The 19109-nt window shown below is 45.9% G+C and overlaps 1 protein-coding gene across 6 annotated transcripts in view; it reads left to right on the forward strand.

Moving 5' to 3' along the window:
- The first annotated feature begins 4700 nt into the window (after positions 1 to 4700).
- The window catches only part of FBLN2 (fibulin 2), a 121991-nt gene continuing 107582 nt past the window's right edge, over positions 4701 to 19109 (forward strand). Inside the window, exon 1 of one of the 6 annotated variants that reach the window (XM_080387085.1) lies at positions 4701 to 11420. The gene's annotated coding sequence lies outside the window, so the exon portion shown is untranslated. Of the gene's footprint in view, positions 11421 to 11471; positions 11963 to 11993; positions 12173 to 12230; positions 18560 to 19109 lie in introns of those variants that run through there. The other 5 variants (XM_080387088.1, XM_080387091.1, XM_080387084.1 and 2 more) reach the window with 5 other exon arrangements.

Consider the following 19109-nt stretch of genomic DNA (forward strand, 5'->3'; position numbering starts at 1 on the left):
TATCATACCAGGCTTATGTCACATGCCTGGCTCATAGAGGCAAGGGTGTGATACTAACTACTGTTTGGCAGTCAGATGTGTTTTCTTATCTGCTTATTACACATATATTTTTTGCCTTTTGCTGATACTCTTATTTTTCTGACCGTCCTTTCAAGGAACAGAAAGAAGCAATACACCTTTTTCCTTGGCTTCCTTTTGGACCATCTCCCTGAAAGCCAAAAAGCTGTGACTATGTGATTATTCTAGCCTCTCTGAGAGCTAGTGGTCTCTCAGATGGAAGGCTTAAATAGCCAGCAGGTACTGACGTACTATCAGAAATGGACACTACCAGACCAAGATGTGTGTGCCCAGTTGATGCACAGTGGAAAAAGATCTAAATGTTTGGAAAATACATTTATGGGTTTTAATGAGGCATAAATTTTCACAAAACACAGTTTCAAACTGGTAGCTGAAAGTTTTTAGTCTTTCTCTCTTCACTTGGAAGTGGGAAGGTAGAGCTTAAAAACTGAAATAACAAGAACTCAGCCCAGAATGGAGAAAGAGTGTAGATATACTAGATCTGTGCTAGTTAGTATCAGTAAGGATTTGGCTTTCAGCTTCTACATATTATCTGATTACACAAGGTGGTGGTTGTTGTGGGTTTGGTTTGGTTTTGTTTAATTTCTAGGCCCAGTGTTAAGGGAGCTGACTGCATTGCAACATCTCCAGCTAGAAGCCTGTCAAAAAGCCTGCTGACAAAGGTTTTCTTGTGGTCCATATTAGATCTATAACGTCACTGAAACATAACCTAGCATTTGTGATCAGTGAAGGTGCCCTAAGTGTAACCTAAGTGTTGATTATCTGATGCTTCACCTCCAGCTGTAGCATGGCACTATGATATGCTGGCATCAGCTGACAGACTATTACAAGCCACTGCTGACAATTTCCTTCCCTTACATCATATTGTAAATGCATTAAGGGATCACAACTGTAGCTCATATTTTGTTTAGTAAATGAAAATGCCATTCCAGATACACCAGGACTAAAGCAAAGGCTTCCTTCTTGTTCAAGACTGAGAAGAGCTGTTTTTCCTGTTTCTTCTCAGTAACCAAAAATGTTCAGTTTGGGAGATCATATTAACCATCCTCATGAAGTGCACCATATGTTTTAGTGTTTTTTGATTACTGTAGCCTTTACAATCTCAGCTAAATGTCATACTTGGTGCTTTGTTTTACAGTTATATCTCTCTTTTGGGGAGATCTTAACATTTTTTTCTCTCATCTGTGAAGTATAAAGGAGAACTGCAAATTTACATTATTATGGGCAAACAACAGTTTTGTTTGGAAAACAAACTTTAAACTCGTATTATATCAAGATGCTTTTTATTAAATGCTGTGGTGATGCCACATAACAGTGTAGGATATAAAAGATACTTTTTCTCTCTCTTCAGCAGTGCCTTTTGCATAACCCAAAGCACCGGTTTATTATTTGAAGATAAAGGTCTACACAAAATAAAAAAAGACAATATCAGCTCAGGTCTCCACATCTTTTTAAGATCTCGCTACTAAGAGCTAAGGGTGAATTTAGATCTCGAGCAGACTTTTGATAACTGCTGAAGAACTTGAATCTATTCACAGTTTTCTCCCACTCCTCAAACCCACACATGCTTTCTGCAAAGTGCTTTGCGCACAGATATGCCTCGTTAAAAAAAAAAAAATCTTAAATAACAGTAAGCTTAAATTTAGCCCTTCTGAACTTCATGCAGAGAGAAAATTCTCTGGAAAACTTCTAAATATGAGGCAATGCCTGGACGCAAGGATGGAAATGTGACTTTCTGTGCCACAGGGTTTGCTCTGGAGGCTTTCTGAACTGTACCCAAGCACTGGTGAAACATCACAACTCCCCAGTAAGATAAATAAGGGATTGACTGCACCTTGCGTGCAGCACCTCAGGGTGAAATTCAGCAGTGGCATGGCTGAAGGTGAGCCAGAGCTGCCCACGCTGCACTGGCCACCAGCTTGGCCTGTGCAAAGTGCTGAGGAGCAGCAGCTGCTCTTGGCCCAAATGTCACAAGGTTTTCTGTTTATGGCAATAATTTCCAGCTATCTTATTTGGTGCTGCTTTATGTGAATGACACTTAAAAGGGAAAACTTCATTATCTTTTCCTATTTCTAGGTGACAAGTGCTTCCTGCTTATGATAGAAGTAGTCAGCGTTGCAGGCTTGGGGAAAATTATTTCTGATTGAAAAAGATGGTCAGAAACAAAAATCTAGACCACCTTGCTCCTCCTCATCTCCCCTCGGTGTTACTGGGGTGTTTCCAACACTTTTTTTTCCTCGTGGCCCTGTGGCATTTTAACCTTTGTTAACAACTTCTCCCCAGAGGCTTGGCGGCCTCCCTGAGGGGCTGTCAGCCACATCCAGCACAGGGTAGCCTGGCCCCTCAAGGAGGCCCCTGACACCCCCCAGCATTGATATGGACACAAGCAGAAACAAGGAAAAGGGTTTTTTTTGTGTACATAAACCATAAGTGAAAGCCACTGTGCTGCTCCAAAGGTGTTTCAAAAATAGAGCAACAGTGAGTGGCAGGAGGCAGGAAGGACTGCTGTGGCTCCCCCGGCCCCTCGCCCCACAGCAGGGGTACGCTTCCCCTGCTTCTATTTCTGTTATTTTATACAGAAGGAGTTGTAAGTGCAACTCCTTCATCTTGGGAGACTGTGCCCCTGCTTTTTTCCTGGCCTGAAACTCTCCTCTGTGGCCAGAGGCTCGCTGGCTTCTGGCAAACACTCCTCCTCAGGCGGCCATAGGCTGAGCCTCTGCATTTTCCCTTGTCAGTGAGCTGCTTGCTCCCTTGCCCTGAAGCAAGGCACATCTCAGCGGGTACCCTGCTCCCATGGGTTGGCCACCCACACAAACGGGATGGCAACAGGGAGCCCAGTCCCCATCTGGCCACAGGCAGAGGTGCTGGGGAAGGAGAGGCACTCCTGAAAGTGCCCTGTGTCTTGAAGCCTCACCTGATTATCGTGCAACAGGGCCTTTGGCTCCTCCTAATGCCTGGCTTGTATTAAAATCAGGGGTGGGGGAGAATTGAGATCCTCCTTCTTTATTGGCAAGGGTTCCCACAGGCTGCAGGTGTGGACTGCAGTTTTTTCCCTCTCACCTGTGCAAGGGCTAAGCATGGGCCAGCTGTTTCAGAAAAGCCATGAGGCGAGCAGGTAACACAGGTGAGTGGGACCTTTCTGATGAGCAGCTACCACAGTGCTTTGGTAATCACAGTTTTCAGTTTACAGATCTCATCTTAACAACGACAAAAAAAACAACAAACCAAACAAAAAAAAAAAAAAAAAAACCAAACAAAAAAAAGGGGGGGGGGGGAGACAGGAGGCAAAAAAACCTCTCTTCTGTGACCCTTCCTTTTCCCTGCAAAGGTGCATGGCTTACACTGCACCAGAGTGGGAACTGTGGGCAGCTGGGCAGCAGACAGCCCACTGCTGTCTGAAAACTTCTTCATAGCAACACTTCCCCACAAACTATAATGTGTTGAAAAAACAGACCAGGCAGCTGCAGGTCAGACCTTCGCTGTAGAGAGGGTTTTTTCTATTTATTTTTTTTATTCTGATGGTTATAAAAATAATGGGCCACATTTTTCATTCTCTCTGGCATTGTTAAGGAGAAACAGGGATATAGGGATATCCCTAAACAGTTTACATCTGTGTTCTGAATCTTGAAGAAAACACCCAGCCAAATTTCGGGAGAGAAACTGGAGACAGCTGTGAAAGGGGCGTTGCTGCTGTTTGTTTTATAGGGTCATCTATTCCCTTCAGTAGTAACAGGAGAACTATGTCCAAGTCAATCATGAGCTGGCCTTTGAGTGTGAACTAACCAGGGCCACATACTATTACAGCCTTGTTACTTTTCTATGCAGTATCATCCATAAATTCAGCAAAGAAGTATGTGCTGTATGTGGATGCCTATTCCACAGGTCCAGCTCCAAAGCTGCAGTTTCAGCTACAGTGGAAAAAACAGGAAAAGGAAACATCTCAGCTGGATTTCCAGAGCAGGTAACATTGGGACTACTTTTTAACTTTGAACTGAGATGATTTTGTGTGAACTAGGTATATTTGTGCAGGATGACTTCTCCAAATAATCCATGTGGGGCTCATGAGATGGTTTTGCTAAGAACTTGGCTAGCCGCATGCCTGCGTTGCCCAACAACAGGAATTTTTTTGCCTCACTAGATGATAACTTTCACATGTTGGAGATCCATGGCAGTAGAAGTCAGTACTAACCAGCTCACATGGCCTTCAGCTTTCCAAGATTCAATCATCAGGTATCCAGGCTGATTCAAGTTTTCATTAGCTCCACACCTTATCCAATTTGGGAAGCCTCTAATATGAGGCCTTGGTCCTGGCTGGAGGAGAGATATTGTCTGCTAGCACTTGGTGACAGTCACCCATTTCCCTAGAGCAATCAAAACACAATTTTACCTGCTTGAATCATTTGCATTTATAAAACAAGCAAGGAAATCAGCAACGACAATTGCATACTAAATAACACTAGGTTAGTTTCTAACCCAACTGGTTTATTTTAAGAGAAGGCTAGTGGAAAAGGTGTTGAAGGCCTGAGGTTGATGCTTTTACTAGAGAACCGCTTGGGGAGGGGCAGAAAATTAGTATTCTGGTGGTGGCCACTACTGCCTGGTGGGATCAAGAGACAGATTTAGTGTTAAAACCAGAAGCCGTTGTCATATCTGCCCTTGCATTGGTGTGTTACTGGAGGGCAGAGCCAGGCAGGGTGGCACAGCTCTGCCAGCCTTGTGGCTGGATCCACACCCAGACTAGGGCAGGTTTTCACATGCTTTAATGATAATGGCTTGTAATAGCCGCTGAAAGGTATTATGGCAAGCAATTGTTTCTTGCCATACCGTTTCAGGATGAAGACACAATCTTCCCATTTTGGGTTGATAATGGAGTGTGCTATGGGGATGATGAGATTGCAACTGAAATCTAGGTGGGAATATTCAGGTCCAGAATGAAATCTTTAGGAAATTACTTTATAGCTTGGAAGGGAAAGGAGGGGAATTCACATAGGCTGGTACATATGAAAAGCACAAAGAACTAACATCATGGGCATGGCACTGAACCCCAGATTTCACAAAAGCAGAAATATGAGTGCACAAGAACATGCCTGCAGGGCTGTTCATGCCATGGCAAACACATATGTGGCATTTTGGGGGAGTTCTGTGGTGTGGGCAAAGACACTGACTCCTGATAGCTACAGGACACTGCAGGAGATGGATACATGCTCATCTTGGATGCAAATGCAGGAACTGTTCATTTTTAGGTGATCATACAAATATGAGCCACCACACTGCTGTGAGCAGAAATATTTAAAGGGAAAAACTCCTGGCAGTACAAGATGAGCAGGTAAAATTCAGGAGTTGGGAGGTATGTCAATTAAATATCTAAGTAAAGGAATGACAGAAGATACAATTTACTTCAGCTGAAATGCCTGGCAAGTCCTTACTTGCACTGAAAGGGCAAGGGATTAAAAAAAAAGCCCACACAAACTTAAGGGAGAGCTTAAAGATATCCCCACCACCCTGCCTGGGGCTGGATGCATGTCCCTGCAGCCTCTCCAGTTTCATTCCTTCTCCTTCCCCCTCATTGTTCTGCTTTGAGCACAGACCTGTGGCAGCCCTGCTACCCTGGGAGCACCCTGAGCCCCTGTCCCGTGCCTGAATCCTAACTGGACCTGGAGAAGCAATGGTCCAATGTCAGCAAACAGGGGCCCTTTGCTGCCTTCTGTTTCCTTTGCTCTCAGTCCCTCTCCTGGTTTTACTGCCTGTCAGTTGTTCAGTCTCCCTTGGGAGATGCCCTAATCCTTAATTCTTCCTTTGCTCTGAATATCTCTGGGCCATGCCACCTATTTGCCTTGTCAGTAAATCCTCTCTAGACAAAAATGTCTTGTGACATTTATTTGTTCCAAGCACCAATAGGGGATAAAACTGTAAGAGGACTCTAGACTTTGAAAACTGAAGTGGCTCTTTACAGGAACAGCAACGGAGGGTGTGCACACCTTCGCGGGGCATTTCAGCCCTGCTCACGGTTCAGCTACTAGGCTTCCCCTTGCTTAATTTCTTCTTGTGACCTGTAGCCTCCTGGCTTTCCCAGCGGTTGCTTTCCTCCATCCTACCTACTGCTACATCCAGCAAGGCTGGGTGCAGTGCTGACAGGTCTCTGCACCCACAGAGAACCCTGCTGACGTTAGCAGAGCTGTATGTGGGTGCAAAAACCCACATAAAAAGAGCCCACACAGAAAGAACCCGTGGGCTCTGGGTTCTAGTTGGCAACCTTAAATATTTGTAATGTTCTGCTGAAATGACTTTTCAATACTGTTATCCTTTCCAAATTAAGAACATGTTTCAGAATCATAACGCAAAGCATTACTCGTGGGTAGCTTCACATGATGCAGCACGTTGGTGGACATTCTTATCTTGGGTGTTTGTCTTGTTTTGTTTACAACCTGTACGCAATTTGCTGCAGCAAACCTGAAGTGGATTTTAACAGTCAGCATTAGTCAGCTCATCCACCACAAAAAGAGATGGAGCTTCATCTGTTTTTTGAAAACTTTTGAAGTCAATACTGAACACTTTCAAAAAAGAAAACAACAAAAAGCAACTTGTTGTTTCAACTGCATCCTCAACTTCCTCTCTCTCAAAATGTCCAGGTACAGAAGATCCCATGAGAGGAATTGGGATGGCCAGAAGGAAATGGGAGATGCCAACAGAGGTGACCGGGGAACACTGTAACTCCACCTGCTCACTGCACATCTGCATGGATGTCAGATTTCAGCATTATCAGAAATCAGTCCAAACTAAAATGGGTCTGACATGCTCAGCAGGGGTTTCTGGGGAACTTTACATGTGACAAAAATGAAGGTAACAAGCCCTGGAAGAGGGCATGTTGTACCTGTTGCTACAGCTGTGGGTTAAAGGAAGAGCTCACCTTGGCAGAGGATGTCTCAGTAACCTTTGCAGTCTGAAAGTTCATCAGTGAGGTGACATCTGCTGGCATCAGAGCACTGATTTCTGAGAGCCATGCTTTCCATCATGTACTTACTGATGGTGAAAAAGCTTGAGAACAAGGAACAGTTTCAAGTCAGATTCCCAGATAAAGATAATTTTCCTGCCATTTTTCTTGAAGAGGCCTCTGATCTTAGATTTTGGTACATTTCTCAGGCACCTGCAGTAAAATGTCAGAATCTGAAAGAAAACCTTATGAAATGCAGCCTGTAAGTGCTCTTGGTTTGTCAGTACATTAAATTAACAGTCACTGTCAGGCACATTTGCTTCTTACTCAAAGAATTATGCTTTACTCTGTTTCACATGTGCAACTTTATTTCCTCCAAGGGCACTGAATGGGTACAGCAGAGTACTCCATTTGACCAAATATGTTCAGAAAAAACTGGCTGATGATAAAGAAAGGGCGATGCTGTTTTCCTCCTAAACTGTCCAAGTAGGTAATTCTCACACTGCATTCATCCAGCACTGCAGGAATCTTCTCTTGTAAGCTGTTTCCTTAACTTTGCATGTTAAGCGTTCAACCATGCAGGTCACCGCAAATCGTTGTGAGTCCTGGTTATCAGAAATCTCTAGAACAGTACGAGCTTTTCTCCACTGGGTTCAGCATAGACATACATTGCAATTGATTTGTTTGGATTGGGCTAGTCTATAAATTGTGCAATTTGTCTCTCATTTGAAATGTGTTAGAATATTGACTCTCTGGTATTTCAAAGCAGCAACATCTGCTAAAAGCTTTTTCCTATATGAGCTGTACATTTTTACGTTTCTTAACTGTACATTGCAGTAAGAGGCATGTAGTAAGTAAGTAACAATGGCCTGACTTTGGGCAAGTAGGCATTATTTTCTGACGCTTTGTGGCACCTTTGCAAATTCTGAAAAAAACATGGTTGGATAAGGACATATGAGGAAATATTTCAGTCTGAGTCTGCCCACATTTGAACAGTTGTTCAGCTCTGCTCTGTGGTTATTCAACCAAAGTAGCATTGTTTTAAAGTGGGAATGCTATAGCCATATAGAAGAGTCACAGAAATGTGGTGAAAGAGTTGCTACAATTTACAGCGGCAGAAAAATGGGGGAGAGGACACTGGTGGTGTGGTTCCTGCTGGCCTGCAATCAGGAAATTATTGCTTAGGAAACACTAAAGACTTTTTTTTTTTTTTTTTTTTTTTTGTGTTAGCTCTGGATTTTTAAAATGTCGCACCTTCTCTCCTCTGATTTGGTTCCTTTTCTTTGCGGCTTTTACTTTGAAAAGCTCCGGTTGCTTCAAAGGGGGTCAAGTTCTCTAGGATTAACTACAGAAGGTACAGAGGCTTCTCTATGTGTTCTGGTTTCCTGCCTGCCTCTTGGGAGCAGGCAGTGCTATGCCTTTCCCCTTTGGTGCCCAATGCAGAGCTCAGAGTTTCAGGAGTGCTGGAGATGCTAAAAATAATAATAAAAAAAATATGGCTGAATTAAAGTCCAAAAGAACGTTTTTCTTCCTTAAGTCAGACTTCCAAAGAGTTAGTTTTGCTTTCCAAAGCTAGTCCCCGAGTGGGTATGTGCTAATCCCACCAACGACGATGGCTGCTCTGTATCCTTGTGTGGATTCACACGACCTGCCTTATCCTTTCAGTTCCCAAACAACTTTTTTTGTCAGTTTTCTTTCATTCAGAAATGATGGATATTTCCATTTAGCCTCACTTCCTGAAATCTTGGATGTATTAGTTCTTCAGTGTCACTTGAATTCAAAGCAAAGTATTTGAAGTGATGTTATGATGTTAATATTACCCTGTTTCTGAGCCATATTTCTACTCAGACAAATTGCGTGAAAGCACTGCCTGAGGACAGGCCACCAGCATGACTCCAACTTTCAACTTAGGTTTAGGACTTCCTGGGTTTATCCAGGTGAGTGGTGGTGTGGTGAGGTGCAGCAGAGCTGAGCTGGCAGGTTAACAGCTGTTTTTCTGAGGAGTTTCTATACTCTACAGTAAGATCCTATGGAGCTCTGTTGTGTCCGTTACTGCTTTTTTTACACTAATACATAGAAGAATGAATTGGTTTGTCCTACTAGTACTTCAGGAGTTCATTGGCAGAGCAGGGTACAGCTGCTCCCTGTGCCACAGTTGCCCACCCTGACAGTGCCGTTGCTCTTGTTCAGCTCAAACCTCAGTTGCTGGACACAAGACTGAGATGCTGTGTATGACTTCCCCACACCTCTCCCCCTGTAAAGGTGCACCAACAAATACTGAGTCTGTGGTCATGTTTCTGCCTGAAGTCTCTCCCCACCGCTACACGTTCAGCTCTGGGCATAGCAAGGGCATTGGAAATGCTGTTGTATGACCATTAAGAAGGATTTTTCACTTCTGTCTTTAATGGGTCTGTCAGGACCTCCTGCTGCCTCTGCCTGTGTTGGTTGTGTTGGTGGAGCAAAACTGGTGATAACAGTTACTGGGTGTTTCAGGCAGAGGAAACCTCATGTTGAAGATCTAACTTGGGGGTGCAGCTTGCACTCCCCTCTTAGATCTGAGGAAGGATTTGTGTACCTGAAAGCTTCTCAAGTATTTTCCATGTGCATCAATTTAGGTAATGAGGGATTTTATCCCTACCCACAGGCTTTGTCTTGTGAGACTGTCATGGCTTTAACAGTAAAACCTGCTGGAGTGATTACAGGAGTCTCCTCTAATTCCTGTTTTGGTTTTATCACAGTCCTGGGGCTGACTCTGTTGACTTCTCCTGGTCTTTCTCAAACACATGTGACTACCCCGGGGTGTGGAGCTGGCAGATGTGGGCTCACTCCCAGCTCAGCCACAAGCCCAGTACAAAGCCCAGATGAAGCATCACATCTGGCTCTGCTGCTTCCCATCTGCTCGTGGCACAGCTGGGTGACAGCAAGTGGCACTCACGGGCTGTCACCAGATGATTTAAGGAGACTGTAAACTCCACCTTCAGAGCAGCAGCGCTCACATTGCATCTTCACAGGCAGAGAGACATCAGTCCTCTGCTTTCTATGCTTTCTTTTTTTCTTCAGATGAAATTCAAGACTCTGTAGAATCATTTTTCAAGGGTTAATTGTCTCCTCACACAATAAAGAGCATTTTTCTCTCTGGCTAAAGTTACACAAGAATTTTATATAGTTGCTTTAGCCCTGAGGGTGTCCAGCAGTGACTGACAGCAAATCCTCTCCCCACACAGACTGCAACATCACACAATAAGACAGTCCCACTTCCCCAAGCTTTGGTTGTGTCAGAGATAACCACAGTATTCAGAAATGGAATTTTTTACACTGCTACTTCCCCATAATTGTATGCACATTTTGTCTGTGCAGATTTCAAACTTGCCTGTGAATGGGAGCTGCTGAGCACCAGAGCAGTCCACAATTTTTCTTCTATAATGTTGCATTTTTACTGTCAGACTGGGCTGAGCTGTGTTTGCTGAAAGGAGGAGAGTGCAGCAGGAGGAGGACACAATGAAGAACCTCTCCTCCAGGGTGGCAGTGACAGGAGATGATCTTTCCATAATAAGGTGACTGAGGACTGCCGAGAGCCACCATCTCTGACTGCAGCAGTAGATGCTACTCCATCCCTTGGCTGCTCAGAGAGGCAAAGCTGGCAGCAAGACCATGGCTGCTCTGCCACATCCATGAGCCAGTTGCTCTGGGCAGCTGTCCGCACTGCCTGTGCTAGAGGCAGGCAGGAGCTTTTTGCTGAGGGCTAAATCTGGCAGCTTTGGCAGGGCAGAGTGCCGTGCTTTTGTGGCCCTCCCCAGGCAGGCTTGGGCAGAGCTGTCCTCTCCCGACAGCTTTGGTGGGCATCAGACAGGATGAGCAGTGAGGCCTGGGCGTGTGGGGGTCTTTGGTCGGTCCCTTCCTCCTGTAACTCAATGCCCAAGAAGATGGAGGAGCTCTGCAGTGTGGAAACAGCCCCAGCTGGGGCTCCCTGTGCTGCCTGCCCCAGGGGCTTGTTGGGGAGGTTCAGGGCTGGCCCTACAGGCTGGCTAAGGGCTGGAAATGGCTTGGGCTGAAGGGGCAGAAACGCAGAGGGGAGCCGAGCCTGGTGCCCCAAAAGGAGGGCCCAGAGCTCCCATCCAAGGCGAGGCAGGCTGGCCTGGACCCAGCCGGGGCGCTGGAGCGAGCCTCCTGCGCTTGCAAGCATGTCCCTGCTGCCGGGCGGGGAGAAGGCACCCTGGGTTATTCTTAAGACCCTCTGAGGGATGTTTTCTCGATGACATAGTGCTGCAGTGACTTTGTTCTTCCCAGGGACTTGCCTCTAATTTATACCAGGATGAGTTTCTAGAAACAGTCTCTGTTGTCATATTGGACCCTCTCGATGTAAAGATTAGGATCAAAATCATGAAATGCTTCAGTGGCGGCTTACTGGGAGGTAAGCTGGGGGCCGCATGGATCTCAGGAAGCAGGAGTGTCGGGTGAGAAGAAAATTAAAAGCAATTCATGTGATTTTGAAGCCACCTTTGATTGTCTGAGTGGGCTTAATACAGGCAGACCCGGGAGGGGAGGCACCTCTGCCCCACGGCGGGCACAGGGCTCGGTTTTCACCCCCACTTTTTTGTCCCCCCCAATTGCAATTTTGGTTGCAAACCCCAGGAAACAGGATGCAGGCTCTTCTCCTCCACGTGAGCGTTATAAAACAGCCGATCTCATTGTTTCAGTATGTACAGCCCCGCTCCTCGGGCTCCCCGGGGCGGCGGGCGCTCTCCTCCCGCCCGGCCCGCGGGGCTGCCGCTGGCCGCGGTGCGGAGCGCGGGTGCGGAGCGCCGGGGCCGCAGCAGCCCCCGGTGTCAGGTTAGCCAAACACCCCGCGCCGTCGGTCAGCCCCGCCGCGGCTTTCCGGCCCCTCCCTCCGCCTCCCGGGGTCCCCTTGCCCCTTCCCCCGCGGAGCGGAGCGGAGCAGCGCGGCGTGGCGCGGTAAGTGCAGCGGCGGCGGAGCGGCGCGGGAGGGCGGGAGCAGAGCAGCCCCCTGCGCCCCGTTCCGCGGAGGTGACGCGCTGAGCCGCCCCGCGGAGCCCAGCGGTAGGTCCCGGGACGGCGGCCCGTCCCGGGCGGAGCGGAGGCGGCTGCAGCCCCTCGGTGCAGTGACACGGTCCAAAGCCCTTTCGCGGCTACTGGGACAAATATGTAAATATTTCCTTACGTTGTTCCTCTTCTCGCTCTCCTTTTCTTTTTTTATTTCTCTCTCTCTCTCTCTTTTTTTTTTTTTTCTTTTCCCTGAAAGTGGCACATTGTCAAAGAAAAAAGTTGCTGTAGATGTTTCAGAGCTGTTGCTTTATTGAAAACAACTCCCTGGGTGGAGGCAAGAGCAGCCTGCGGTTCGGTGGGAGTGTTTGCAAATCAAATGTCGTTTGGAGGTGGGGGGAAATCTGGCAAAACTGTTCCATAAACGTGTTCTCCAAGTTGTGCAGGCTTGCTCGCCTCGTGTGAGCTTAAGCGAAAACCAACGGGAAGTTTGAAAGGAAGAGGAGAAAGTACATGGGATAAGTAAGGAAAGTGCTTTCTGCCTGCTTTTGCTGGGCAGCTTGGATTTCTGGAGTGAGCAGCGATGGGTGCAAACACTCACCAGCTGCCTCCCTGGCAGAGTGGACCAGGGGGCTGTGTCAGAGATTTCGGGGACTAGTCTTGCAGGATTGCTGGAGAAGTCCACACCCGGGCAGCAGAATCACTCATGGTGTGCTGAGGGCTTGAGAGGGAGCCAGCCTGCCCTCTGCCCACTCGCCTCCCCTCGCCTTATCTATTCCCCTTGTTACTCAGAGACTTGTGCTGGAGCCCGTCTGTCCGCTCAGAGCTGAGCCACCCGTGGGGAGCAAGGCCAGAGGAGGTGAAGTTGGGTGCAGGGACTGTACCACCTGCAGGAAGGTGCTTTGAGCTTACTGGTACCACACTGGCATTGAGCTTTTTCTCTAAGCGTTTGGTACTGACAGAGAAGATGTTACTGCTGAGTTGTATCAGTACTGCGTTTTGTTTCTTTGCACCGATTGGCGATGAGTAGAAGGGTGGTACTTGAGGGTGTAGCTGTTCCTATGGTTTTCTAACAGATCATCAGCCCCTGAATTCTCTCCGTTACTGCTCCCCCTCACGGGACATCTCTGTTTTAGGCATCCTTGTCCTTTTGGTTGCAGAGGGAAGCTATGGGCGCATCCCCTAAAATAAACATGGCTGTATTTATAACTTGGTTAAACTGTCATTTAATAACAAAAGCTACAGGTTATGGTATACAGACAATGGGTGTAAAGTTATCTGAGAAAGATACAGCTTTCTAGACATAAACCACCCATATTAGTGGAATGGATGAAACCATTTTTGATATGAAAGATTTTTCCCTAATAGCAGAATGGGGCCTATAGAGGCCAAAAAGGGTCTTTTAACTGCTTCTTTTCGCAAAGGGAGTCAGCTGGACTTTCAAAATCACTTTGAAGACAGTTACACCAGCACTAATAGAGCTGGTGTTGGCGTAAAAATATCATCTAAAAATCACACCCTTAAATGGCATTACTGTGTTGGCAATTGCTGCCTTGTTCTTCAACAGACATGTTAGTTTAATTGTATCCATGTATTTTGTCTCAGAGGCAAGGCTCTAAGCAGGATTTATTCAATGTAGTGTGTTGGCTGGAGCTTTACCTTCCCCAGTAAAGACAAGCAGCTGATGGCAAAGCAGCTGAGGCCATTGGTCCTGGTAGCTCCTCAGGGATCCCACTTTTGTGGGACTACTGGTCTGAACATACTGCAGTAAGATGCTTTTCAAGCTTTACTGGGATAAATAATAGGTAAACACTAGCCCTGCAGCATATTTAAGTACTAGGAAAAGTGTTTTTCTTATAATTCAATTTGATTCCAGTGGTTGGAGAGATCTCTCACTCTTTTCCTTCCATCCAGCCATTTTACCACCTTTTCAGTTGCATTAGGTGGTAATTTGGCATTGTATACTTCCAAATGTTTCTGATCTACTTGAAGCTGGAAGAAGTAATCTTTATGCAGTTCTGTGCACTAAGTGGTAGGTAGCTTTTCAGGGGTGATGATGGACAGTGAGTCACGGTGCTTGGTGGCATAAAGGTGACATTCCAGTGCCATCAGCACCTTCTCTCCTGCTCTGGCATGCAGCATGGGAGAGCAACAACAACCCACGTACCTGAGGCTGGTTGTGTGAGCATAGGTGAGGGTCAGTTGGCCCACTGGAAAAGGCCCTTGAGCGTGCAGGAGTCTGTACCAGTGGCATGAGTGTAGCTTTACTCCTGCATATGCACAAGATGAAGCCCACCAGCCATCCCAGACTGGCTTTTGGCTCTGGTGGTAGATTGCTACAGAGCACTAGTGCAGTGAGAAGTGGCATCTGCTCAACTGCTATCTCTCTGGTTGGTATTGAGGCCTGTTATTACATATCTCAGAAATATTTTGTTTTGCTGGACAGTTCCTCAACAAGTGGGACAGTGCTGGGGGATTTCCATGCTGTCAGGACCACTCCAGCCCTGTAGGTGCCTGTTCCTCTGGATTTGCAGGACCAAAGAGTAATTACATCCTATCTACAAGCTGTGACCTTCTTTCACTCCATGTTAAAAATTATGCTTATTGCGCCTTTTGTGTGTGTGCTGGAACCTCTAAGGACTCCTGTGGCTCTCATTGCTATAGTGTCTGGTATCTCCTCTCAGTTCTCAAAGCCTGCATGGAGACTATCGGGTATGGAGGGTACCGTGACTGTCCTTCCTCATCATTCTTGCGCCTTTAGATTTTCCATCCTGTGTAAACCAAACCAAACCTACTGCCAACCACGCCTTTCACAGCTGCCTTCTTTCCTTTATTCTGGGAGATGACAAATGTTTACAATGTTGGTCTTCTCTTTCAAGCTGTTCTTTGGAAATTTTTCCATGCCTGGGAGTTTCTTCCCCTAGTTTATGGGTAAGAGGTGGGATTTAACTGCTTCTGGCAAAACCAGAAGTGTCCCTTAAATTATCCAGAGATTTCTATGGGTGCTGAAAGACTTACAGCGGGGCACATGCTTTCCTACAGCTGCCTTCTAGCTTTTCAGCAGAAGAAACCAGACTGCTGCTAGCTGGCTCACCAGTGCCGGGGCTGCTTGTCTCTTTCTTCCATGAGCCTTTGACCTTGGGACAGCCATGATCTCAGGTGGCCTTATGCTGCCCCAGGCAAGGGCTGCGCCTGCTGGGAGCTCCCCTTTCTCCTCTGTCCCAGGGCTGAACTGCACTGAGGTGTTTCTAGTTCTAAGTTACATGCAGATCCCTAGTGGTGGAAAGAACCTTGACTCTTAATTATTCTGCTTCTTGTCTCCTCTTAGATGTACCAACAGCCCGTGTGTTTAAAATAAAGCTCTGATATAGAGATATGGTATCATGCATTCGCTTTTGTTTAGCTTTTCCCCTCATTCTCTTGCATTAGAAATTTGGATTTCCTTCCAGCTCATTGGCATAATATTAACCTTCCTTTCTGCTGGGAGTGACACATTGCCTTTAATACAGGGGTCTGGATTTAATATCCCAAGAGGTCCTTTTCCAATTTCATGTTCATATAGATCAGGAGCTAAAAGAAGAGACTCCTGAAAGGAGCTTTCCAAAAAGTGGCTTGTTTTCTTCTGCTTACATTATTGCAGTCTTTGTGCAAGAAATCAAACTGTTGAAACAAACATATATCCCACTTGGATATGAAGAAATTGCAGCTCACTTGTGGCCTGGATCCACTCCTTCTTCTGTTGAACATAATTAGAGCAAGACCAGACCCTTTGAGTTACCATTGAATTCTTGTGTGTTACAAACCTAATATATTATTCATGAAAATGAAGTTGTGTTAATTACATCTCCTGGTCTGCTTTAAGGCATACATACATGTCTGTCTTGTTTGCTAATTAACTCTGTGGATTGAATCCAAAATCGGGGAAGTTTAAGCACTGTCACTGATCCACACATGCAGCTCTCCCTGACTTCATTGTCCAGATGTGACCTCCAAGCTTCCCGCGTAGGGGAGGCTGTGGAAGTAAATGCTTGACCGGGAGATGTCACTGACTTTTTTAGCTGGGTGCACTAGAGCCTGTGGCTTTCATCAGTGTGGTCTCATTTTTATGAATGAAGGCAGGCAATGACTGCCGAGCTGTCCAAACCAGTGCCAGGAATCCGGTATTGTAGAGACGTGGGTGGAGACAGGAGCGTGGGAAGTGCTTCTGCGCCAGAGGTCCCACCGTGGTACAACTGCGTGGCCTGCCTCAGGCACGATGGACAGCAACCCTGCTTCTGCGGTCTGGAGGTGGTCTGGGCTCAGGGGACACTGGAGAGACGAAGTCATGAAGAAGCGTGTCACATGCTCCTTTTTGTGAAGTAAAGGCTTAAAAAGTGTCCCTTCTCACCTCACAGGCTCTTTACTGCCTATTTCAGTAGGAATTTATTTTTCTTTTTTTATCCTTAGCATGAAACTTCTTTTAGTTCAGTTCTGGTTTTAGTTGACTCTATTCAGTGAACACACCTGGGAGACAAGGAGCTCATTTTTTCCTGTATCGATGAAACCTTCTAGCGACTGCTAACCCCTTACACCTGTACATGTATAGTTGAAAAAGGATCTTAACGGAGTTTTGTCTAGACTGGTGGTGGAGGGAGAGAGAAAAAGCAATGCCAGGGGCATGGATACATGACTTTTTGGAAATAGAAAATAAAACCAGCAAAGATTATATCCCCAGCAGAGCTGGCAGAAAGGGTCTTACGGGTGTTCTTAATCTACCTCGCTGCAAAGTCAGCCAGGTTAGCTCAAACCACCTTTGTTTTTGACTTAAATTAGCTGAGTCTGCACTAGCACAGTGAATGTTCTCTCTGTCCCTCCTGCCAGACATGCGGTGGGGGACTACCAGCCAGCTGCTGGTCCTCTGCCAACTCCTGCTATAGCCATGTCCAGGAGAGACTGTTGGCGTGTCCCCCGGGCTTTACTGAAATGAGAGCTGAGCTATTTGTCCAATATCAACTTAACCACGTTTGTCAGACAGAATCAGCTTAAGATGTGCCCCTTACACTCACATTCATGCAGTCCTAAATCATTTCAGCTTGGTACCTTATCCCCCAGCTCAGGTCCCATTAACAGTTCTTTCTGGGAAATTTCACAGGTCACTGGTGCTCTGCAGCAGCCATCACAAGTGGGACCAGCTGAACTCCTTCAGGGTGTCTGTGTGGTTCAGATTGAACAGCTTTTTTACCCATGGGGGGACAGACCTGTTCTTTCACCTGAGGATTTGTGAACCATTTAAGATGGTGCTGGATATACATGCATGGACAGAGATTTAGAGGATGCCTATGGGATTTGAATTCCCATTTAAATTAAAAGGCAATCTGTTGTCTGTGTTTCTGTGACAATCCCATTTGAAGTGTTTTATAGAAACAACTTTCTGAGACTTTAGCTGTTCTGCACTGTGCACTGGGCTTTGGAGGACAGATTACTTATTAAAAAAAGGAGAAAGAAGAGAGAAGCTGGAAAAGTACTGTTTTGCTGGTGTCATGAGTCTTTAGATAGGAGAGAGATGGAATGCATTTAAAACTCTGAAGTGTTGTGTAGCCTGAAACCTTTTCATAGGAGAATGCTACTTTAAATATATGTCTGGAATGGGAAAAAAAACCAACCAACCAACAACCACTTCTGCAAATGATGATTTTTTTTTTAAGAATTAAACCCAACTGTTTAGAAGTGATGAATTATTGTAATATGTGAGCACTGTAAAGTTTCATCTATTCACAGTAGTATTTCAAATGATTTAAAGTTGTTTGTTCAAGGTTTGCTTTTACCATGTCATTAAATGTCATGGATTTGTTCCAGCTGTCCTCCACAAATGTATCACTTTTGATGGATTTTGCATGGGAACAGGCTGCCAGATTTTGTTTTTGATACCAAAGCCCAATTCTATTTTATTTTTAATACAGTTTTGCTGTGCTGAATGTATTGCTGGCATTTAAACGAGTTGGCAGAGAAGATGCTAGCAACTCTCCTGGGCGGAGTTATTGGACTTGGTTTGCACCTTCTGAAACACCTTGAGACTGGGGTCAAGGGTGGGCATCTGTGCAGATACCCAACCTCTCGGACCACTACCAGACAGACCTTTTCCTCTGGTAACGGCTGTGCCAGGCCACTGCCTCCCATTGCTGTCACTGCCTTTTGGCAGGAGGTAGCAGTCCTATCTGCTGGCTGCATAGTTCACAGGAGCACTTCCTAATTTGCTTTAGGCAAAATCAAGTGGATTATCTCAAGCCACTAATTAGACTATTGAAGATAATCCTGCTGTCTTTTGGGTTTGTCTCTTTCCTTCCTGAAGTGAATTAGAGAGGACTGTGAGAGGCTGCTCCACCAGCCCCATCTGAAGGGAGCTGGGCTGTTGCTGCTCGTGGTAAGGACAGGCAGCTGGAGGTCTCACCAGCACAGCTGCAGCCGAGGAGGGGATAGTCACCACAGCACACTAACAGCCTAATGCAGTCACTGTTGGAGGAGAACATCTTTCTTACTGAGCTGCTGAGGCTTGCCCAGTGGCTTTACCAGGTCTGTCGAGGCATATTTTTTATTTATTTAATTTTCATAACCAGGACACTTACATTTGGTAGCATGTCATCTTTTCCTATTCTAAACTAATCTGCCTCATGCGTGGTGCCCTGTCATATAATCAGTATAACATCCTGTCTGATGGTCTTGAAAGACTGGGTGTGATTTAATGTATAAAACTTGCGTGGCTACTTGGAAAGGATATCATCTGACACTGTACAAAGCAGATCGATTTGAGGGATTACGCCTCAGTTCTGAACTGGTAAAGAGTGTAAATGGATCCACTCGGTAAGAGGAACTGAAGAATGCTCTGAAACATTAGTTTGCCTTTAGAGCAAACCCAAAAATGCAATCTGCTTTCAGACATGCTGTTTGGTTCCTGGCGTAGCTGCTTGCATATCCAAAAGGGTATGTCCTGTGCACGTGATTAGCAATCTCTTAATTTTTTATTAAGATTTTTGCATTCTTCTCAAATTGTTGACATAGTACACTATACCCTGGAGTGCTGCAAGTGTCTGAATATTTTAGGATGTGTAAAAGAACAAGAACA

Source organism: Falco punctatus (genome assembly GCF_963210335.1).
Source record: "Falco punctatus genome assembly, chromosome: 4".
NCBI lineage: Eukaryota > Metazoa > Chordata > Aves > Falconiformes > Falconidae > Falco > Falco punctatus.